General features: G+C 46.5%; 1 protein-coding gene across 1 annotated transcript in view; it reads left to right on the forward strand.

Moving 5' to 3' along the window:
* The window catches only part of LOC120999677 (gastrula zinc finger protein XlCGF57.1-like), a 354,101-nt gene that overhangs the window by 142,398 nt on the left and 186,552 nt on the right, over positions 1-25,151 (forward strand). The gene's annotated exons all lie outside the window — the stretch shown is intronic.

Below are 25,151 nucleotides of genomic sequence, written 5' to 3' on the forward strand. Positions count from 1 at the left end.
GTGGGTCATTGATGGAAAAGACCATTGTCTTTAAAAGAAGAGAGTCCTGAACCTAAGAAACCTGAGGGAAACAAGGAGGATTGAGAGCAAAATCACATCTGAAAGAAGATCTCCAAACAATCAGCCATATTCCACCTCTATAGACACACAGGTATATAGACCCTTACACTATAGCGGTCTACACACCTGTATTATATAACTCCAGATACACAGATAACTAGCGTCACCAGCGCAGTAAATAGTCATCTATGGGGGAAATGGGAGATGAAGTCCACTCTTTCGTGGAGAGATCACCCACCAGGCCGGCTGGGGTATTCCCATCACAATGATCACTGTTAAATCTGTTAATGATTTGACAGTGATCGTTTTTGTAAATCTTACCCGATTGTTGTCTTTCGTCTCCCCTGCTTACGGCCACCTCTCACCTGTTGAATCCTGTGGCCGCGCTTGCGCAGAAGACTGAATATTTTCTCCCGGCCGGTCAATGTCCTGAATGCGCACGCCGCCGCGCATGCGCCATGATGACTTCTTCCTGGCCAGTATAGTACAGAACCGCGAACGCGCACGCCAGCTCTGCACTATACAGGCCAGGAAGAAGTCACCATGGCGTGTGCGCGTTCAGGACATTGCGGGGCCCGGCCGGGAAAAAATCTACAGTCTTCTGCGCAAGCGCGGCCCGGCCGGGAGAAGACGTCAATCAAGCCCAGCCGAATCCAGGAAGTGAACGTCGCGCTCGCCGCAGGTAAGTATGAAAACTGCTGATGGGAATACCCCTTTAACCACCTCAACCCCCCTAGCTTAAACACCCTGAAAGACCAGGCCACTTTTTACACTTCTGACCTACACTACTTTCATCATTTATTGCTCGGTCATGCAACTTACCACCCAAATGAATTTTACCTCCATTTCTTCTCACTAATAGAGCTTTCATTTGGTGGTATTTCATTGCTGCTGACATTTTTACTTTTTTTGTTATTAATCAAAATTTATAAATTTTTTTGCAAAAAAATGACATTTTTCACTTTCAGTTGTAAAATTTTGCATAAAAAACGACATCCATATATAAATTTTTCTCTAAATTTATTGTTCTACATGTCTTTGATAAAAAAAAATGTTTGGGTAAAAAAAAAAATGGTTTGGGTAAAAGTTATAGCGTTTACAAATTATGGTACAAAAATGTGACTTTCCGCTTTTTGAAGCAGCTCAGACTTTCTGAGCACCTGTCATGTTTTCTGAGGTTCTACAATGGCCAGACAGTACAAACACCCCAGAAATGACCCCATTTCGGAAAGTAGACACCCTAAGGTATTCGCTGATGGGCATAGTGAGTTCATGGAAGTTTTTATTTTTTGTCACGAGTTAGCGGAAAATGATTTTTTTAATCTTTTTTTTTTTCTTACAAAGTCTCATATTCCACTAACTTGTGACAAAAAATAAAAACTTCCATGAACTCACTATGCCCATCACGAAATACCTTGGGGAGTCTTCTTTCCAAAGTGGGGTCACTTGTGGGGTAGTTATACTGCCCTGGCATTTTAGGGGCCCAAATGCGTGCGAAGTAGATTGAAATCAAAATCTGTAAAAAATGGCCGGTGAAATCCGAAAGGTGCTCTTTGGAATGTGGGACCCTTTGCCCACCTAGGCTGCAAAAAAGTGTCACACATCTGGTATTGCTGTACTCAGGAGAAGTTGGGCAATGTGTTTTGGGGTGTCATTTTACATATACCCATGCTGGGTGAGAGAAATATCTTGGCAAAAGACAACTTTTCCCATTTTTTTTATACAAAATTGGCATTTGACCAAGATATTTCTCTCACCCAGCATGGGTATATGTAAAATGACACCCCAAAACACATTGCCCAACTTATCCTGAGTACGGCAATACCACATGTGTGACACTTTTTTGCAGCCTAGGTGGGCAAAGGGGCCCACATTCCAAAGAGCACCTTTAGGATTTCACAGGTCATTTTTTACACATTTTGATTTCAAACTACTTACCACACATTAGGGCCCCTAGAATGCCAGGGCAGTATAACTACCCCACAAGTGACCCCATTTTGGAAAGAAGACACCCCAAGGTATTTCGTGATGGGCATAGTGAGTTCATAGAAGTTTTAATTTTTTGTCATTACAATCATTACATGTATGCCCAGCATTAGGAGTTTCTGCTATTCTCCTTATATTGAGCATACGGGTAATGAGATTTTTTTTTCCGTTCAGCCTCTGGGCTGAAAGAAAAAATGAATGGCACAGATTTCTTCATTCGCATCGATCAATGTGGATGAAAAAATCTCTGCCAAAAAAAAAAAAAGGAGGGGAAAGGCGTCTGCCAGGACATAGGAGCTCCGCCCAACATCCATACCCACTTAGCTCGTATGCCCTGGCAAACCAGATTTCTCCATTCACATAAATCGATGTGGATGAATAAATCATTGCCGGGATTTTTTTTTTTTTTATATATATATATATACAAAGTGTTTGCCAAAGTATATGAACACCGCCACCTCCTCAGCTCATATGCCTCGGCAAACGTATCTTTTACTGCAGAGGAGAAATCTCGTCTTGCAGCGCCGCATACACCGACTTGCGTGTAATCTGACAGCAGCGCAATGCTTCTGTCAGAATGCACATCAGTGCTGCAGCTGGTCGATCGGTTGGTCCACCTGGAAGGTAAAAAAAACAAAACAAAAAAGAAAAAACCAGGCCGCAACGCAATAAATTTATTAACGTTATAATAAAATTTGAACGGAACATATAAACTTCATTTAACTTTTTGAACTGAACGTTAACTTTTTTGCTTACCAGTGATTTTTTTTTTTAAATTTTTTATTGCTGTCAATTCCATTTTTTCGGAGGCAATACGAACAAAAGGCAGCGATCCTGGCCTTACCTTTTATGTTTTGTTTAAACACACTGAACGACGGTTACAAGCAGGACACCTTCCATCCATATTCATCATCAAAGAGGTTGTCTGCAGTTTTTTTTTATTTTTTAATGGTCCCCCTTCATGTGATTCACTGATAATGTTGAAAACACTCCTATTGGGAAGGCGCTGCGCTCGGCGCTCTCCTATCGGGCCAGTGCTGCGCTCTCCTATCGGGCCAGCGCTGCGTTCGGCGCTCTCCTATCGGGCCAGTGCTGCGCCCTCCTATCGGGCCAGCGCTGCGCTCGGCGCTCTCCTATCAGGCCAGTGCTGCGCTCGGCGCTCTCCTATCGGGCCAGTGCTGCGCTCTCCTATCGGGCCAGCGCTGCGCTCGGCGCTCTCCTATCGGGCCAGTGCTGCGCTCTCCTATCGGGCCAGCGCTGCGCTCGGTACTCTCCTATTGGGAAGGCGCTGCGCTCGGCGCTCTCCTATCGGGCCAGCGCTGCACTCTCCTATCGGGCCAGCGCTGCACTCTCCTATCGGGCCAGTGCTGCACTCTCCTATCGGGCCAGCGCTGCACTCGGTGCTCTCCTATCGGGCCAGTTCTGCGCTCTCCTATCGGGCCAGCGCTGCGCTCGGCGCTCTCCTATTGGGAAGGCGCTGCGCTCGGTGCTCTCCTATCGGGCCAGCGCTGCACTCTCCTATCGGGCCAGCGCTACACTATCCTATCGGGCCAGCGCTGCACTCGGTGCTCTCCTATCGGGCCAGCTCTGCGCTCTCCTATCGGGCCAGCGCTGCGCTCGGCGCTCTCCTATTGGGAAGGCGCTGCGCTCGGTGCTCTCCTATCGGGCCAGCGCTGTGCTCCGCGGTCTCCCTGGATCATGTGAGGTTATAACCCGCGATGTATGTGGATTGCGCCTGCACAGTCAGGCAGCCTAGGGTGCTGTGAGTAGCGAGTGCTCAAGGCTGCCTGACCACACAGGTGCAACCCGTACACATCGCACAAGATCCAGGAATTACACCAGAGCACAGCGCTGGCGGGGTAGGACCATTTTCAACATTATCACTGAATCACATGAAAGTGGGGGCATTACATTTTTTTTTTACTTGCAGATAACCCATTTAATTGACAGCAATGTTAGGCTACTTTCACACTGCCGTTTCTGGGTCCGTCTATGAGATCCGTTTCAAGGCTCTCACAAGCGGCCCCAAACGGATCAGTTCAGCCCCAATGCATTCTGAATGGATGCGGATCCGCTCAGAACGCATCAGTTTGGCTCCGTTCAGCCTCCATTCCGCTCTGGAGGCTGCTTGCAGCGTTTCGGTGTCCGCCTGGCGGTGCGGAGCCAAACTGATCCGTCCTGACTTACAATGTAAGTCAATGGGGACGGATCCGTTTTCACTGACACAATATTGGTGCAATTGTAAACGGATCCGTCCCCCATTGACTTTCAATGTAAAGTCAGGACGGATCTGTTTCACTTACACTTAGACTTAGACTTTTTTTGACTAAGTTATGCAGACGGATCCGCACCTAACACAGGAGTGAAAGTAGCCTTAAAAGAAAAAGCAGAGAGCGCCATTCAGCCGTTTCTGTTCTTTGCACAGAAGACTTTTTCTTCCATCAAAATAAAAATAACGGACACAAGAAAATGAGGCTGAAAACAACAATTTTCTCTGCTTTCTGGCCCTTTGTCAGAACAGAAATATGGAAAACACAACGTGGATGTGAAGGAGCCACGTGATTAGTTTGGGTCGGTGCGGTCACAGTGATATTATTTAGTATATTTATTTTTTTTCATTGTTTTTTTGACAATTTTAATGGGACATTTTTCATATTTATTTTTTCTATACTATCTGATATATTTTAACAGATATATTTTTATTTAGTTCAATTTATCACTTGAATAATATATTACCATACATGTGCGGTAGGTGGGGGATCGTCTGTATCAGGACCCCACTAATCCTGAGAATGGAGGGGCTGCAGAGCTGCTTTACTGCTGAATCTCCTCCACAGTCCCTGCTCATTAGAGCTCCGGCCTCCGCTGTGCAGGGACAGTGAGGAGAGGACACAGCGCTGCAGCCCCTTCATCTAGAAGAGGTTGTCCCCACCGACCACACACTGACTCCATATCCTAGTGACATCACAGAACAGTGTGTGATGGAAGACCCCTCTAATCCAGGAGAACAGCCCCTCTTACAGGGGTCTGGGGGTCTCCTAATATTCCAGGGGGAGAGCAGACATGTCTGAGGAGAACTCCCCTCCTGACCTCCAGACTGTGTGAGCAGAGACTCTCTATGGCCGGTGCTGCCCCCTGCTGGCTGGACCTGCTATATGTCACCTATAGAACCGCTCCATTCTAATAAACCCAGAACCAAGACCAATAACTGACCTGCAGATCTCACCTCCTGGGGCTGCAGGACCTGCGGTGACGTCACACTGGTCACATGACAGGAAGCGCTGCACAGTGAAAGACCTCCACTGCTTTACTCCTCCCCTCATGTGACTGATCACATGACTGTGACATCATCAAAGGTCCTGTAGTCACTAAGATCCCTGACGTTATATCCTGGTGACTACAGGACCTGTGATGACACACTGGTCACATGATAGGAAGTGCTAAATAGTGAAAAACTGCATTGCTTTACTCCTCCCCTCATGTGACTGATCACATGGCCATAATATCATCAAAGGTCCTGGAGTCAATAAGAATTCACCGATATATTATGGTAAATGCTAGAGTGGAGTTGTTAGAAGAAGGTCTGTGACGTCACTGGTCACATGCTCCTTTATGGTCACATGACCAAATGTGGGAAGTGCTGACAAACCCGGACTGCAGGAGGAGGAGGGGCTGTGCCTGCAAGCAGCCTAGTGAGGGGGGATGTGCTGGAGTACACAGAGCTTCATAGGGAGCAGGTGAGGGGCAGCATGTGGAGCTCATATATGAGGGGGCAGCGGGTTCAAGTGGAGTGGAATCTGGTGCAATTATGGGGGCGCATATCTGAGGTGGGGGGGCTTTATGGGGTGTAAATCTGTGAGGGGGGGCATGTGGTGTATTATGGGGGACATGAGGCACAGATCTTTGGTGAGGGTCTTCCTGGGAAGTAAGGTGTGATGTCAAAGGTCATGTGACTTCGATGCTACTCACACTTCAGGGAGAGCTATGGGTAGCGGGCACAGATGGCGACCTGTTGTTCGGGGATGGGGAGGCAGAGATGGTGACCTGTGTGCTGGGGGGGGGGGGGGCAGAGATGGCGACCTGTGTGCTGGAGGGGGGGTGGGCAGAGATGGCGACCTGTGTGCTGGAAGGGGAAGAGATGGCGACCTGTGTGCTGGGGGGTGGGCAGAGATGGCGACCTGTTCGGGGGAGCAGTACTGTCTGTACCTGGGGAACAATTCGCTGGAGAGGCACGAGCAGCAGTCGGTGGGTGTGGGGTGCAGACAATGGTGTATATCTTATGTCAGGTCTGTGTGAGAGAAGGGGCACATGGTGGGAATTGTGCGTTTTGTAGGACACCTGATCAGACAGTAGGACTTGGGGGAGCAGTCTAGCTAGATGGGGTGACCTGGATCCAGCGCCGGAGCATTCATCTCTATACTCATCTGTATCGCCGTCCTCAGGACAGCAATACAGATAGCTCTGCTCCGAGACAGGGGAGAGGTGTCTCCCTTCCCGTTCCTTTGATATCCTATCAGAAGACTGTGCAGACGGTGCGATGATGTCATCGCGCCGCCTGAGCCGTACAGAGCGGGACACAGTCCGGAAGAGGCCTGCATTGCAGCGCTGAAAGCGGCATGTAGGTAAGTATTAGTGTTTTTTTTTTTTTTTTATATGGCACATTATTGGGGGCATCTACTGAGGGCACAAAGAAGGGGTATTTTATTTGGGGGGCTCTGTATAGATGGATTTTATACTTTGACACATTCTGGGGGGTACTATAGGGAAGGGGGAAAGAGGTGGCATCTACGGGGGGCAATAAGAATTGGTATTTTCTAATGGCAAATTATGGGGGACACCGGGGCACTATATGGGGGCATTTTATATTGGTACATTATGGGGAAGGAGGAAGAGAAGCACTATGGCGGCATTGACGGGGGCATTATATAGGGGTATTTTATACTGGCACACATTATGGGGGCACTATGGGGACATAAGCTCAACTGGGCGCATTAAAAGGGGGTATTTTTTGCATTGGTACACATTATAAGGGGGCATTATTACTGGGGGATTATGGGGAACATGATTACTAGTATGGGGGCATTATTATGGACATGTTGGGGGCCCTGTATGAGCATTGTTACTACCCAGTGTGCTCTAGCAGAGAATTATTACTATTGGTGGGACTTGGGGAGAACTATTACTGTGGGGGGCACCTTGGCACAGAATCAGCTTAGCACAATTATTTTTGGGGGACATTACACTGTCAGGGACACTATTTGCTGGGCGCAGTTATTTTAGGACACTGCGTGCCAATAATTATTGAAGTACTGCATGGTACTAGTATTATCGGGGGTTTATCGGTTTCTGCAGTATAGTATTGGGGAGCACAGCGGCACAGTATTGGGGGCGGTAGGATGATTTGTTCAGAAGGTGGGAGGATGATGGAAAAGTAGGAAACTAAGATTTTTTTTTTGTCAAACTGCAGAGATGAAAGATGGCTGAAAAATCATCATGGCGGTCTGGTCTGAAAGGAGAAGATGAGAAAAGAGAACGTCTACATCAAAGGAGACGTCGCTGGATGTAAGAGGTATGGGGCGCTGTATTACCCTGTATGCTTTGTAGTTATATATGTAATGTTAGGGGGGAAGGGGTTAGGTTGAGAATTTGGTATGGGGGGAGGCGCAGTTTCAGTTTTCGCCTCAGGCAGCAGAAAGACTAGGTGCACCCCTAGGTTAGTCATATCAATCAGGTTTCAGGAGAAAAAGTACAGCGTGAAGAAGTTTTTCTTCATCAAAAATAACTGATCTCTAATGGATCTCACCCGTACTGATACAGACTAGTCACTGCCCAAAAAGATTTTTTATTTTTTTACAATTTTTTTAGGTCATAAACATGTAAAGCACAGAGATGTAATCTTAGCCTAACATACAAAAAATGGCATATTTTTTTCCTTACATGAAGCAGTCAGTTTTATTTTTTATATTTTTTATTGAACTTTAAAGCTTAGGGGTTAACACCTTATCATATGTGCCTTATGTTTCAGATTTTTAGGCTGAATGCTGCCCTCTACGTAACCTTTCCTATTATTGAAGAGACTCTTTTTCCTTAGGACTTTGCCGCCGCACATGACGCCTGTTTTGCAGAGATTCAATTCCGTACAGAACGCCATGCGAGCTGCTGCAGACTATGAGGAAAATACGATTTCAAACTTTGTCGCCTTGGGGGGAAAAAAAAACCATGCCGTTCTTTTGCATAGTTTTATTTGACTTGAACCCCTTAGTGACCACCAATACACATTTCTCCGGTGGTCAATAAGGGGCCACAGCCTTTTCACAGAGGCCCAGTCTAAGCGCTGAACGCACATGAGAGCTGTGTTCCTGCACTAACAGCCTGGACCAGCAGGAGCGCCTATCCTGGCTGTTTAACCTCTTACATGCCGCAAGCAATGGCACTTGTTACAGACGGAGCGGAGACCCTCTCTTTCCCATTGAACCCCGCAAATGAGTGCTGATGTGTGTACAGTATATGCAGGCCAGGACCTAGTATAGCCCCCAAGCCAACCTTGAGTGTTCCATAGCAGGCTCCTCCTCTCTGTATAGTACTGACATTTAATTTTCCAAATGAGCTTTAAAAAATGAAAGGTGGAATCTAATTGGTTGCTATGGGCAACTAAGCCAGTTCTACTTTACACTAGTTTGATAACTCCACGCAGAAAAGAGTGCCCCTAAGGGGGTGATTTGTCATTATAAGAACTGTAACAGATTGCATTTTGTGAAATCTGGGCATTTGTCATCATAAGGCTGCCATGTAATAAAATCTAGGTATATACACAAAATTAACATACAGGGGTGGACCTGGAAAAAAACGATGTGGCCCACGTTCGGGTCAGCGATACCACAATTCCGCACAAAATACCTCCAAGTAGGGCTGGGCTATATGGCCTAAAATCTATATCTCGATATAATTTGAAGCATGTGCTTCAAATTATATTCTTTTCTTCTGTATGTATAGAAATTACAAATCTTTTCAAGCCCCATCAGCCCCATGCTGCCATTGCTATTTGCAATCATCTATGTCCCCCAGCCAGCGCAATCAGCCCCATGCCATAGCCATCCACCGCCCACCCACCCCGCCGGTAGATTCGGGCCCCTGCTAAAATACTTACCTTTCCTGCAGGGTGCGCGGCTGGAGAATACAGCACTACTTACCTATTGCATCCTGTGCAGGCTATACTGGGAGTAGGGATGGAGAGCGATGTGAGTAAAGCTAGGGCTAGACAACGACATTTTGTCGCACCAATGCCGCGCGACTATTTTTATAATGATAGTCTATGGTGTCGCAATCCATTCAAAATGTATTTTTCTGCGACAGTCGCAGTCGCAGTGCGACACCATAGACTATCATTATAAAAGTTATTGCACGATATTGGTGCGACATCAATGTCGCGCAACACATGTTGCAGTGTAGTTGTGCCCTATGTGTCGCGGGACTTATTGTCACGCGATACATGGGGGGGCATTACATTTAAACCATCTGGAGTGTAGTGGCTTGCAAAGCATGGGAAACAGAGGGCTAATAGAGCAGGCATCAGACACCAGCAATCTGCAAACCAAGTTTTGAGTATCATGAATTTGTGACCTGATCGGTCAGGTTTCTTTTAGGATCATGACTAGTCTCTTCACCCCCTTGCCTTCAACACACTTTTCTGACAGTAAATAAATAGATACTGTATGTTGGGGCAACCACAGTGTCCACTAAGCAAGAAACAGGTTGTAAATCCTCAACAATGATTATGATCACTGCAGATAGTCCGGAATCACGCTGAACCAAAGTTTGGAGGGGGGGGGGGGCACTGGTTGCTAATTTCTCATTGTTGTGCCTCAGTGGGGGCCATATCAGCGGCCTTAAGATTGGTACAGTCTTTAGCAAAATGTCCCAGTTTCTGATAACTGTAGCACCTCTGGGCTTGAAGGCAAATTTCCCTTTTGGCTTAGCAGCATGCTGCTGAGCATCCACTGAAGAGGCAACTAATATTAGTTCTTCCCATTTCATGCTGTATGATTTAGGACATGCACGGAGGAGGATGTCATTTTCTGTATGTTCTGCAGACCATCAATGAATGCTCTTTCATCTGCTGCAGAAGTGGACGAGTACCCAAAGTCCACAAAAGTGATTTCCATTCTTTTCTGATTTAAGTCAACCACATCCTCATCTTTCTTCTGCACTAGGTTAGTTAGCTGGTAGGAAGCTGCTAGACTCCCATCTCCGCCTGCTGCTTTGCCCATTCTTTAATAGCCTGCTGTAAATTTACACCTAACGGGCCAGTTTTATCATGGGCATCTCCCCCTAGCTGGAATCCTGCAGGCATTTTTTTTGTAAAACTAAACCATGGTCATCTATAGCTTCCAGTAGGCTTGTTAGTCTGTAGCTTGTGGCCACATAAGTAGTTTGAATGGTGCGTATGTGCCTGTATAATCCCCACTGGATCTTTCCGAGAGTGTGGAAGGTCATTGATCCTGGCCACCTGCTCTGATGGCAAAAGAGTTTATACTGGTTCCAACTGTACACGACTTGCTGTTGGACATTAGCATCTGCAGTTGCATCTACCCCCTCTGTCTTGGAGGCGCTGATGCTACAGATGTTCCAAACACTCTCATATTAGTAAAAAGTGGAAAGAGTCCGTGTGGACCCGGGTAGCACACACTACACACCCATCAGCATTTAAGGGATTCTGCTGTCCACATTTGCAACACAGCCAACATTGGGGTCCGGTCCTTAATACAGTCATTGGTGCACTAGTATTTACTGGGTACGGTGGGGGCTTAGAACCAATTTCACCATAGCAAATGTACACATACTTCATGTTATCAAATGTTTCTTTGTAATCTGCTACTTTAACTTCCTGAGACACTTTTCGCCGCTCCTTAGCTTTGTCCATCAATCCTTCAACACTTAACCAAATCTTTTCTCTGTTAATAAATTCTGACCACTTCTCATTGTGCAAAAGGCTCAGATTATTACCGATAGCAACGTCTTATTCTGAAGGCCCAAGACCGATTAAGTACCCTGACTCAATGACTGGTGGTTTCACACTGTCCAGTTAGTCCCAAACTCTAACCGGTCAAGGTCTCTAACTCAATTATTATAATCTAACTCTCTAGATTATGTGAGTGGATGGCAGTCCTCCTCACATTTCTCACTAGTCGATATGCCAGGAAAGCGGCAAATAACAACATGGCAACAATGACCAGAGCAAACCTCTCTATACAATGCGCAGTAGCCCACATCCAGTCTGATGAAAAACCAGCAGTTATTTCCCCAGATAACACAAAGCCAAAAGGGGTGTCTTACCCATAAATCTGCACAGGGACGCACAATCCCGGAAACAGTATAAGACTCAAGACTGCAGTTTTTGTAAAGTGGTGGCCCCCCGATCACCAGCAGCAGATCCCAAAATAATCAATGTCCCCCATGCTCGAGGCACCAGGTTTGTTAGTGTAGGTCTCTATTAAATCTGTAGATGAACACTATAGCTCCCTCTCATCTGATGTTCCAAATTAATGAAAATATACAAATATCACTGCAGTGAGAGAAAAGGAACTTAATACAAACAGTTATGTTTTCAGTCCAAGTTCAGTATCTTCTCTACTCTAATAATTTGGAACCAGTTTATTTTATGAATCAGCGTGCAAACAATAGCCAATCATCATTATGCACTTCCCATTGAGACAAAACTTTACCAATCATCATGAAACAGATAATTTAATGTACATGTATTTGGAATACTATCATAAAATCATTCCCTGCTTTATGCTACTCGTAAAGTCTTAAACAAGTGAATAAATAATTTACTGAACAATAGCAGTGATATAAAGGACAGATACAGCAGCAGTTATATCATATAAAGCATATAAAGTAAATCTCCAGTGAAACGTTGGCAAGCTCTCATTGTGTGGCAACACCCAAGATGGTAAATAACAAAAAGACAGCAGCATGTTCAAAAGATGTTTTTAGAGATTCCGCTTTGTTAAATGCTGGAAGTATTTATATTATCGGTGCAGAATAGTGCATAACAGGTGTGTGTACGAGCATATCATTAGCACATGCATGATGCATCTGATATGTGGCCTTGAAGTTATGTCAGCTAAATGTTTAGAAGTGGTAGAAATAGAAAGTAGCAAAAATGTACTCTTTTATACATATTTCATCAGCCAATATGTGAATATTCTGTGTGTATATATATACACTGCGTGCAGAATTATTAGGCAAATGAGTATTTTGACCACATCATCCTCTTTATGCATGTTGTCTTACTCCAAGCTGTATAGGCTCGAAAGCCTACTACCAATTAAGCATATTAGGTGATGTGCATCTCTGTAATGAGAAGGGGTGTGGTCTAATGACATCAACACCATATATCAGGTGTGCATAATTATTAGGCAACTTCCTTTCCTTTGGCAAAATGGGTCAAAAGAAGGACTTGACAGGCTCAGAAAAGTCAAAAATAGTGAGATATCTTGCAGAGGGATGCAGCACTCTTAAAATTGCAAAGCTTCTGAAGCGTGATCTTCGAACAATCAAGCGTTTCATTCAAAATAGTCAACAGGGTCGCAAGAAGCGTGTGGAAAAACCAAGGCGCAAAATAACTGCCCATGAACTGAGAAAAGTCAAGCGTGCAGCTGCCAAGATGCCACTTGCCACCAGTTTGGCCATATTTCAGAGCTGCAACATCACTGGAGTGCCCAAAAGCACAAGGTGTGCAATACTCAGAGACATGGCCAAGGTAAGAAAGGCTGAAAGACGACCACCACTGAACAAGACACACAAGCTGAAACGTCAAGACTGGGCCAAGAAATATCTCAAGACTGATTTTTCTAAGGTTTTATGGACTGATGAAATGAGAGTGAGTCTTGATGGGCCAGATGGATGGGCCCGTGGCTGGATTGGTAAAGGGCAGAGAGCTCCAGTCCGACTCAGACGCCAGCAAGGTGGAGGTGGAGTACTGGTTTGGGCTGGTATCATCAAAGATGAGCTTGTGGGGCCTTTTCGGGTTGAGGATGGAGTCAAGCTCAACTCCCAGTCCTACTGCCAGTTTCTGGAAGACACCTTCTTCAAGCAGTGGTACAGGAAGAAGTCTGCATCCTTCAAGAAAAACATGATTTTCATGCAGGACAATGCTCCATCACACGCGTCCAAGTACTCCACAGCGTGGCTGGCAAGAAAGGGTATAAAAGAAGAAAATCTAATGACATGGCCTCCTTGTTCACCTGATCTGAACCCCATTGAGAACCTGTGGTCCATCATCAAATGTGAGATTTACAAGGAGGGAAAACAGTACACCTCTCTGAACAGTGTCTGGGAGGCTGTGGTTGCTGCTGCACGCAATGTTGATGGTGAACAGATCAAAACACTGACAGAATCCATGGATGGCAGGCTTTTGAGTGTCCTTGCAAAGAAAGGTGGCTATATTGGTCACTGATTTGTTTTTGTTTTGTTTTTGAATGTCAGAAATGTATATTTGTGAATGTTGAGTTTTTTGGGTTCATTGAGAACATGGTTGTTGTTCAATAATAAAATTAATCCTCAAAAATACAACTTGCCTAATAATTCTGCATTCCCTGTATATATATATATATATATATATATATATATATATATATATATAATGTGTTGATCGAGCACAATGGGAGAACCCGAGCATTAAACCAGACACCCCCTACTATGAAGAGGGGAGGGTGTATGGGTCATAGGAAAAGGTCAGAAATTGATGGAAACACCACCGAAATGGTTCGGGAACAGCATGGGGAGGATGTCTGGATGCATCTTGGACTCCCAGGTCGCTGCTAAGAACAATGTTGTCCGAGCAGTACGCCACTTTTACAGACTGACTGTAATACGCACAAAACCGAAGATAAAATCGATTTTAGAGGAAAAATAGTTAGGAAACATTTTTTCCTGTATATTTACTTGTATATAAAGTGCAAGTGCTGCCAAAAATGACAAGGAAGAGGCACTCCGATACAACCTGTATATCACATAAAGGAGGGCCTCATTCACATTGTGGTACAATTGTACAGGTAGTGGGACTCCTACACTCATAAAGCCTATGCACTAAGGGAAAGGACGGCCAAAGATTACAAGGAACCGGCATTCCAAAACACCCTTTGTTACACATAAAGGAGGGCATCATACACAGCCTTGAAAAATTATGATTGATGGCCTGCTGGTGACCGTCAAAAACATTTGGGGCAAGGGCCGGCTGATCTGACCATCTAAAACATTATGGACGAGGGCCTGCTGCCACTTTGGTGACTCTAGACAACCTGGGCCCGATCACACATCCCCGTGACGGCAACGATCCATTCGGATGTCTGCCCTATCAACTTTCGATGTTATTTTTATCGCCAACCACGGTGACCAAGGGTAACGGGGAATCAGGGTTTGATTCCGCAGAGGGAGCCTAAGAAACAGCTATGGCTACCACATCCAAGCAAGGCAGCATGCTTAGGTATAATTAGGTGAGGGCCTGCAGGTGAGCTGACCCTGTGAAAGATTGTAGGTGAGGCCCTGCTGGTGAGCTGACCCTCTAGAAGATTGTAGGTGAGGGCCTGCAGGTGAGCTGACCCTCTAAAACATTATATGCAAGGGCCTGCAGGTAATCTGACCCTCTAAAAAATTATATGCGAGGGCATGCTGCTGAGCTGACCCACTAAAACATTATGGTTGAGGGCCTGCTGCTTAGCTGACCATTGAAAAAATTTACAGTGTTCAAAGCAGGCCGAGTCGTCTGAATACTTCAGCTAGGAATAATGGAATAGGACTCCGATTCTATTTTGATGGTTTTCGGAACTGTGGCCATGATTAAGAGGGACGGCCGGGGGCATCCGTATTGCGCCGCTAGAGGTGAAATTCTTGGACTGGCGCAAGACGAACCAAAGCGAAAGCATTTGCCAAGAATGTTTTCATTAATCAAAAACAAAAGTCGGAGGTTCGAAGACGATTAGATACCGTCGTAGTTCCGACCATAAACGATGACGACCGGCGATCTGGCGGTGTTATTCCCATGACCCACCGAGCAGCTTCCGGGAAACCAAAGTCTTTGGGTTCCGGGGGAGTATGGTTGCAAGGCTGAAACTTAAAGGAATTGACAGAAGGGCACCACCAGGAGTGGAGCTTGCGGCTTAATTTGACTCAACACCGGAAACCTCAACCGGCCCGGACACGGAAAGGATTGACAGATTGATAGCTCTTTCTCGATTCTGTGGGGGTGGTGCATGGATGTTCTTAGTTGGTGGAGCGATTTGTCTGGTTAATTCCGATAACGAACGAAACTCCTCCGTGATAACTAGTTACGCGACCCCCCCGGCGGTGAGGATTGTGTTGACCAGACTCTTGGCTAGTGAGACTGGACTTGTAGGTGAGGACCTGCAGGTGAGCTGATCCTGTAAAACATTATATGCGTGGGCCTGCAGGTGAGCTGACCCTGTAAAACATTATATGCGTGGGCCTGCAGGTGAGCTGACCCTGAAAAACATTGTAGGTGAGGGCATACTGGTGAGCTGACCCTGAAAAACATTGTAGGTGAGGGCATACTGGTGAGCTGACCCTGTAAAAGATTTTAGGTGCGGGCCTGCTGGTGAGCTGACCCTGTAAAACATTATATGCGAGGGCCTGCTGATGAGCTGACCCTGTAAAACATTATATGTGATGGCCTGCTGGTGAGCTGACCCTGTAAAACATTATATGCGAGGGCCTGCTGGTGAGCTGACCATGTAAAACATTATATTCAAGGGTGCTGGTGAGCTGACCCTGTAAAAGATTTTAGGTGCGGGCCTACTGGTGAGCTGACCCTGTAAAACTTTATATGCGAGGGCCTGCTGGTGAGCTGACCATGTAAAACATTATATTCAAGGGTGCTGGTGAGCTGACCCTGTAAAAGATTTTAGGTGCGGGCCTACTGGTGAGCTGACCCTGTAAAACTTTATATGCGAGGGCCTGCTGGTGAGCTGACCCTCTAAAAAATTATATGCGAGGTCCTGCAGCTGAGCGGACCCTGAAAAACATTATATGCGAAGGGCAGTGGCGTGCCCAGGAGGGGGGGGGGGCGCTGTGCCCTGGGTGCCGGCTCTCAGGGGTGCCAGGGCCTAGAAGCAATGAGCGCTTCTATCAATATAGATGGAAGCGTTCATTGCAGGAGCACAGGGAGCTGTGGTCCTGTCACTCAGCTCCCTGCGCTCTGTCGCTCCCGCACTGAATAGTGAAGCAGGAAGACTTCTCCCCGCGCCACCATTCAGCCTGCAGGCACAGATCGCGCTGCTGGACTGTGTGGGCGGAGCCTGCAGCCCGGAGAACCTGCATAAGCTCCGCCCACATCGTGCTGCAACGCGATCTGTGTCTGTAAGGGAGAGAGGACTGTGAGCTTCAGGAACGGGACAAGGTGAGTAGGTACTGTGTTTTTTTTTATTTTTATTTAACAGAGGGCATTTCTACCATGGTGGGGGGACAGAGGGTATTTCTACCATGGAGGGGGCACAGAGGACAAAATTACTGCAAAGGGGACACAGAGGGCATTAATACTACTACAAAGGGGGCACAGAGGGCAATACTACTACAAAGGGCATTACTAGTATTAGGGGGGCACAATGGGCATTACTACTATAAATGGGATACAATGGGCATTATAACTATGAAGTGGGCACAATGGGCATTACTACTGTGAAGGAGAAACAGTGGGCATTATTACTATGAAGGGGCACAATGGGCATTACTACTATGAAGGTGCACAATGGGCATTACTACTATGAAGGGGCACAGAGCATTACTCTTGTAAAGTGGGTGGGCATAACTGTTATGGGGCACTGAGTGGGCATTATTACTATAAAGGGGCACAGAGGGCATTATTACTGTTATGGCTGCACAGTTAGGGCATAACTACTCTGAAGGGGCACAGAGAGGGCATTACAACTGTGAAGGGGGCACAGATAAGGCATTACTACTTTTAAATGGGCAGAGAGGGCATAACTACTGTGAGGGAGGCACAAAGAGGGCACCAACTGTGAAGGGGGCACAATAAAGGGATAAGTACTTTAAAGGGGCACAATGTGGGCATAACTACTGTGAAAGTTGTACAGTGAAGGCATAACTACCTTCAAGGGGCACAATATGGGCATAACTATCATGAGAGGGCACATATCTGGACAAAACTACTGTGAAGGTTGTACAATGAGGGCAATACTACTGCAAGGGGGTACCATTTTTTGAAAGTATTGGTGGGGGGTGCCAGAGAAAGGACCCTTCCCGGGTGCCAAACACCCTAGGCACGCCACTGGCGAAGGGCATGTATGCGAGGGCATTATATCCGATGAATAAGCATGTTGATATGATGGAAGAAGAGGAGGAGAAAATGAAGATTCAACCATATACCCTTTTTTGTGGTGGAAGGGGTGCATGGGAATACAGTGTATTCAATACACCATAAAAGCCACATTTAAAGTGCCTTTATGTTCAGCCACTTTCCTCTGGTGGAGTAGAGAAGTCAGGGGCAATCCAGGCCTTGTTCATTTTTATAAGAGTCAACCTATCAGCATTTTCAGTTGACAGGCGTATACGCTTATCTGTTATAATGCCACCAGCAGCACTAAATACCCGCTCAGACAAAACGCTGGCGGCAGGGCAGGCCAGCACCTCCAAGGTGTAGAGCGCCAGTTCGTGCCACGTGTCCAGCTTTGACACCCAGTAGTTGTAAGGCAGAGAGGGATCACTTTGGACGCTGACACGGTCTGCTACGTACTCCTTCACCATCTTCCAAAATTTTTCTCTCCTAGTGACAGTAGGCCGCGCATCAGGGTGAGGGTGCTGGCGGGGTGTCATGAAACTGTCCCAGGCTTTGGAGAGTGTTGCCCTGCCTCTGTTGGAAATGCTGTGTGTTCCTCTTGTCTCCCCTCCTTGGTTGGCCAAAGAACTACGGACTCTGCCACCAGCGTTGTCAGATAAAAAAATTTGGAGCAATTTTTCAACAAGGATCTTCTGGTATTGCATCGTTTTGCTCATCCTCTCCACCAGGAATGAGAGATGAGAAGTTCTTTGTAACGGGGGTCGAGAAGGGTGAACAACCAGTAATCTGTTTTGTCTAAAATGCGTATAACGTGTGGGTCGCTGGAAAGGCAGCCTAACATGAAGTCAGCCATGTTATCCAGAGTACCAAAAGGCAAGACTTCGCTGTTGTCATCAAGAGGATCACTCTCAATCTCCTCTTCGTCTCCTGCATCTCCTCTTCATCGTCCAATTCGTGCTGAGAAGACAAACTGAGGGTGGTCTGGCTATCGCCCTGTGTAATTCCCCCATTTCCACCTCTTCCACATGCAAAGCGTCGTCCTTAATTGTGAGTAGCGAGCGTTTGAGTAGACACAGAAGTGGGATGTTTACGCTGATAATAGCATTATCGCCGCTCACCATCTGTGTTGATTCCTCAAAGTTTCCTAAAACCTCACAGAGGTCAGACATCCATGCCCACTCCTGGCTTATGAATAGCTGAAGCTGACTGGAAAGGCGACGACCATGTTGCAGCTGGTATTCCACTACTGCCCTCTGCTGCTCACAAAGCCTGGCCAACATTTGGAACGTTGAGTTCCAGCGCGTGCTCACGTCGCACAACAGCTGGTGAGCTGCAATTTCAAGCGCTGCTGCAGCGTTGACAGACCGGCTGAAGCTGTCGATGACTTGCGGAAATGTGCACACACGCAGTGCACCTTCACCAGTAGCTCAGGAAAATGGGGTAGGTTTTGAGAAACCGCTGAACCACTAAGTTTAAGATGTGGGCTAGGCATGGGATGTGTGTGAGCTTGCCAAGCTCCAAATCCGCCACCAGGTTACGGCCATTATCAGACACGACCATGCCTGGTTGTAGGTTGAGTGGCGAGAGCCACAGCTCAGTCTGGTCTCTTATCCCCTGCCACAGCTCTGCAGCGGTGTGCATTTTGTCCCCAAGCATATCAGCTTCAGCAGGGCCTGTTGCCGCTTCCCCACTGCAGTGCTACACTGTTTCCAGCTATCGATTGATGACTGACTGGTGCTGCATGCGGATAATTTGGAGGTGGAAGTGGAGAAGTGGGGGTTGCGATGCCGCAATCCTTGGCATCCGTAGCACCTGTGCCATCCCAGGGTACGACTCACTCCCGTCCTCCACAACATTCACCCAGTGTGCCGTCAGGGAAATGTAGTGTCCCTGGCCGAATGCACTTGTCCATGTGTCCGTGGTTAAGTGGACCTTCCCAGTAACTGCGTTGGTCAGGGTACGTGTGATGTTATGGGACACATGTTGGTGTAAGGCGGGCACAGCACACCTTGAAAAATAGTGGCGGCTGGGGACTGCGTAACGTGGGACGGCCGCCGAGATCAGGCTACGGGAGGCCTCAGTGTCTACAAGCCTAAATGGCAACATTTCCAGGGCTAGTAATTTGGAAAGCTGCGCATTTAGTGCTATGGCCTGTGGGTGGGTGGCTGGTATTTGCGCTTGCGTTCAAATGCCTGGGGTAAGGACATTTGTATGCTGCGCTGGGACACGGAAGTGGATGTGGTCGCTGATGGTGCTTGCGAAGGTCCAGGTGCAGGGCGGGAGGCATCTGGGCCTGCATCTTGGACAGGGGATTGTCCAGCATGTAACACAGGGGAAGAGGAGGCAGTGGTGTGACCCACAGACACTGTTTGTGGACCCAGGCGTTCAGCCCACCTATTACAGTGCTTTGATGCCATGTGGCGGATCATGTTGGTGATGGTGAGGTTGCTAGTGTTTACACCCCTGCTCATTTTTGTATAGCACAGGTTGCAAATTAGAATTCTTTTGTCGTCTGCACTTTCCTCAAAAAAGCGCCAGACTGTGGAACACCTACCCCTTGGCAAGGGAAATTTCTGCAAGGGGGTGCTCCGTGGAACAGTTGCAGGCCTGTTAGGTGTGACCCGCTTTCTCCCTTTTGCCACCCCACTGCCTCTTCCAGCCTGTTGTGGTGCTGCAGATCCCTCCCCCTCTATACTGCTGTCCTCGCTTGGCTTTCCACCTTCCCAGGTTGAGTCAGTGACTTCATCGTCCATCACCTCCTCTTCCACTTCCTCACTCTGCTCATCCTCCTGACTTGTTGACCTAACCACAACCTCAGTGATTGACAACTGTGTCTCATCATCATCCACCTCATTAAACAGTAATTGCCGTTCCCCACCGTCATCTTCTTGTGACTGTGGATGCTCAAGAGTTTGGGAATCAGGGCACAAGATCTGTCCCTCTTCAAGCGTGCTTGGCGCGAGGGCCAAATCAAGGAATGGCGAGGAAAAGAGGTTCTTGGAATATCCAAGTGTGGGATCACTTGTCTGGCCAGACTCTCCATGGTGGGAGGAAGGAATATCAAGACTAGACATGGTGGAAGACAGGGTGGTGCTTAACCGACTGGAAGCATTATCTGCTGCAATCCAACCGACCACCTGGTCGCACTGGTCTGACTTAGGCAGTGGTGTCCTGTGCCGCCCTGTAAACTGGGACATGAAGCTAGGTATCTGGGATAACTGTTTTTCTTGGGCTCTGGCAGCAGGCACAGTTTCACCGCGCCCAGGGCCACCGCCACTTTCCCGTCCCTTACTGCTCACCTTCTTCATTTTAAATGTGATATATGCTTGAAAGTATGTCACATGTACAGCAGCGTAGGATTTGGAAGTGTATGCGCAAAAATTTTTAAAAAGGTATTTGGGATGTGGAAACGTCACACAGGAGATATCCCGCAGATAATGTCAATGCTGTCACCAGCGGCTAATAAAACATTACTGGAGATGTGGCGCAGCTAATGTCACTGTCCGCAGCGGACATGTCTATTGAAAAAGTACACTGGATGTCACAGATATTTTTGGGATGCGCAGACTTTACACTGGAGATGTGGCGCAGCTGTCACTGTCCGCAGCGGACACAGTCTATTGAAAAAGTACACTGGATGTCACAGTTATTTTAGGGATGCGCACACTTAAGACAGGAGATGTGGCACGGGTAGTTTAACTGTCTGTAGCGGACACCGTCTACAGAAAAAAGTACACTGGATGTCACTGATATTTTAGGGATGCGCACACTTAAGACAGGAGATGTGGTGCGGATAATTTAACTGTCCGCAGCGGCCTGTTAGACGCTATTTAGCACAGGATGCGCTAAAAATATATATTGCTGCTGTCACACACAATAGTCCTTAAAAGGACTTTTGGATCTCTGAAAAGTTTTTGTAATAAAAATCTTCCAATAACACTCCCTACACTCTGTCCCTTTCTATGCACAGCTCTCCCTAAGGGCTCATGCACACGACCGTATGCCCTCCGAGACCTACGATCCGTGAGTGGGCCATAAGTCCCGGAGCGGCATACATCGTGCGCACGGCAGTGGACAGCATCATAGGTTACTATGATACTGTACACATCGGGCCGCCTATAGAGTACGACCTATTCATAGAGGCAACCTTGGCGTGCTTCGCACGGGTATATTTCATCTATTTAATTTTATGTTTCCGTGTGTCGCAAAAAGATAGTCAGTTTCCCCCATAAAAATTACCTCTACAGTACCCGCCCCTTTAACAATGACCTCCACAGTGCCCGCCCCTTTTACATTGACCTCCACAGTGCCCGCCCCTTTAACAATGACCTCCATAGTGCCGACCCCTTTAACAGTGACCACCCCTTTAGCATTGACCACCCCTTTAACAGTGACCTTCACAGTGCCCGCCCCTTTAACAGAGACCTCCACAGTGCTCTCCCCTTTAACAGTGACTTTCACAGTGACCGCCCCTTTAACAGTGACTTTCACAGTGCCCGCCCCTTTAACAGAGACCTCCACAGTGCTCTCCCCTTTAACAGTGACTTTCACAGTGACTGCCCCTTTAACAGTGACTTTCACAGTGAACGCCCCTTTAACAGGGACCTTCATAGCGCCCACCCCTTTAATAATAGTGACCTCCACAGTGCCCGCCCCTTTAAGCAGTAAAGAAAAATGTCTGGGTTGTTATGGAAACCTGGAGTAAAACTGTGTTTATGGCAGTTGGGATTTGAAGAGAAAGACTTGCAGGCTTGTATTGGCTAATGTGGGTTATTTTTTGGGAATATCTCAGGAACGGTACATCCTAGAGAGGTGAGACCTAAAACCTTCCCAGACACCTGATGTACCTGTGTGCCAAATTTGGTGAAGATCGGTCCAGTCGTTTGGTCACGCATAAAGAACGTCCAGACAGACAGACAGAAATTCATTTTTATATATATAAGAGACTAGCAGAAGGACCTGGCTTCGCATGGGTATATTTCATCTATTTTATTTTATGTTTCCGTGTGTCGTAAAAAGATAGACAGTTTCCCCCATAACAGTGTCCTCTACAGTACACGCCCCTTTAACAATGACCTCCACAGTGCCTGCCCCTTTAACAATGACCTCCACAGTGCCCGCCTCTTTAACAGTGACTGCCCTTTTAACAGTGACCTTTACAGTGCCCACCCCTTTAACAGTAACTTTTACAGTGACCACCCCTTTAACAGTGGCCGCCCCTTCAACAGTGACTTTAACTGTGACTTTCACAGTGACCGCCCCTTTAACAATGAATTTCACAGTGACCGCCCCTTTAACCCCTTAAGGCCCTACGCCCTATTTCCCGAATCCTTAAGGACTCAGGGCGTACCGGTACGTCCTAAGTTTAAATCGCGATTGCGGCGCCGCGAAGGTTAATCCTGTCACAACGCCAGGGGGGTCATGTGACCCCCCGTATCAATTCAGACCTGCGGTTTGCTGCGCTTTCTGCAGTTTCTGATCCCCGCGGTCCCTGACCGCGGGGATAAGAAACTTTAACATGCCCAAAATGTATATTTTTCACCCCCCTGAATGATCTTATGGCGGCGGGTGGTGCAGGGGGGGGTTGCGGCAGGCAGGATCGCGATCCCCCGCCCGCCTCCTCTTGAAAATTCATTGTTGGCCAGTGGGTATACCAGAGTGTCAGCACATTGCTGACACTCTGGTATAAACGGCTGACATCTGTGCAGATGTCCACCGTTTAACCCTTTCCATACTGCGGTCCGTACGGACCGCTGTATGGAAAAGGTTAACAGTCAGGGTCGGGGAGCTCCCTCCCTCTCCCATCGGGGGGCTGCTGTGCCAGAGGGAGGGAGCCCCCCTCCTTACCCTTCCCCGTCTGCTCAGTTGTGGCTACAACCGAGCAGACGGGGAAGGTTCCCATGGCAACAGGACGCCTTCTCAGGCATCCTGCTGTCCATGGTGCTGAACAGATCTGTGCTAAAGGCATAGATCCGTTCAGACAAAGTGTAAGTAAAATACAGTACAATACACTATATAGTGTACTGTATTATACAGACATCAGACCCACTGGATCTTCAAGAACCAAGTGGGTCTGGGTAAAAAAAAAAAAAAGTGAAAAAAGTAACGATAAAAAAAAAAACATTTATCACTGAATAAAAATTCATAAAATACACTACACATATTAGGTATCGCCGCGTCCGTAACAACCTGATCTATAAAACGGTCATGTTACTTTCCCCGCGCGGTAAACGCCAAACAAATAAAAACTATGAGAAAATTGAAATTTTGCCCACCTTACTTCCCAAAAAAGGTAATAAAAGTGATCAAAAAAGTTGCATGTACGCCAAAATAGTACCAATCAAACCGTCATCTCATCCCGCAAAAGTCATACCCTACCCAAGATAATCGCCCAAAAACTGAAAAAAACTATGGCTCTTAGACTATGGAAACACCAAAACATGATTTTTTTTTTTGTTTCAAAAATTAAATCATTGTGTAAAACTTACATAAATAAAAAAAAGTATACATATTAGGTAACGCCGCGTCCGTATCGACCGGCTCTATAAAAATATCACATGACCTAACCCTTCAGGTGACCACCGTAATAAAATAAAAATAAAAACGGTGTAAAAAAAGCTATTTTTTATCATCTTACGTCACAAAAAGTGTAATAGCAAGCGATCAAAAAGTCATATGCACCCCAAAATAGTGCCAATCAAACCGTCATCTCATCCCACAAAAAATGAGACCCTACCTAAGATAATCGCCAAAAAACTGAAAAAACTATGGCTCTCAGACTATGGAGACACTAAAGCATTATTTTTTTTGTTTCAAAAATGAAATCATTGTGTAAAACTTACATAAATAAAAAAATTGTATACATATTAGGTATCGCCGCGTCCGTTACAACCTGCTCTATAAAAATACCATGATAACTAACCTGTCAGATGAATGTTGTAAATAACAACAAAAAAAACGGTGCCAAAAAAGCAATTTTTTGTTATCTTGCCTCACAAAAAGTGTAATATAGAGCAACCAAAAATCATAGGTACCCTAAACTAGTACCAACAAAACTGCCACCCTATCCCGTAGTTTCTAAAATGGGGTCCCTTTTTTGGAGTTTCTACTCTAGGGGTGCATCAGGGGGGCTTCAAATGGGACATGGTGTCAAAAAAAACAGTGCAGCAAAATCTGCCTTCCAAAAACCGTATGGCATTCCTTTCCTTCTGCGCCCTGCCGTATGCCCGTACAGCAGTTTACGACCACATATGGGGTGTTTCTGTAAACTACAGAATCAGGGCCATAAATAATGAGTTTTGTTTGGCTGTTAACCCTTGCTTTGTAACTGGAAAAAAAAATATTAAAATGGAAAATCTGCAAAAAAAGTGTATCTCTATTTTCCATTAAATCTTGTGCAATACCTAAAGGGTTAACAAAGTTCGCAAAATCAGTTTTGAATACCTTGAGGGGTGTAGTTTCTTAGATGGGGTCACTTTTATGGAGTTTCTACTCTAGGGGTGCATCAGGGGGTCTTTAAATGGGACATGGTGTCAAATAAACCAGTCCAGCAAAATCTGCCTTCTAAAAACCTTTCCCTCTACGCCCTGCCGTGTGCCCGTACGGTAGTTTACGGCCACATATGGGGTGTTTCTGCAAACTACAGGATCGGGGCAATAAATATAGCATTTTGTTTGGCTGTTAACCCTTGCTTTGTTACTGAAAAAAATTGATTAAAATTGAAAATATGCCAAATTTTAACACCATTTGCCATTAACTCTTGTGGAACACCTAAAGCACGGGTGTCAAA

This window comes from Bufo bufo, chromosome 4 (assembly GCF_905171765.1).
Source record: "Bufo bufo chromosome 4, aBufBuf1.1, whole genome shotgun sequence".
NCBI lineage: Eukaryota > Metazoa > Chordata > Amphibia > Anura > Bufonidae > Bufo > Bufo bufo.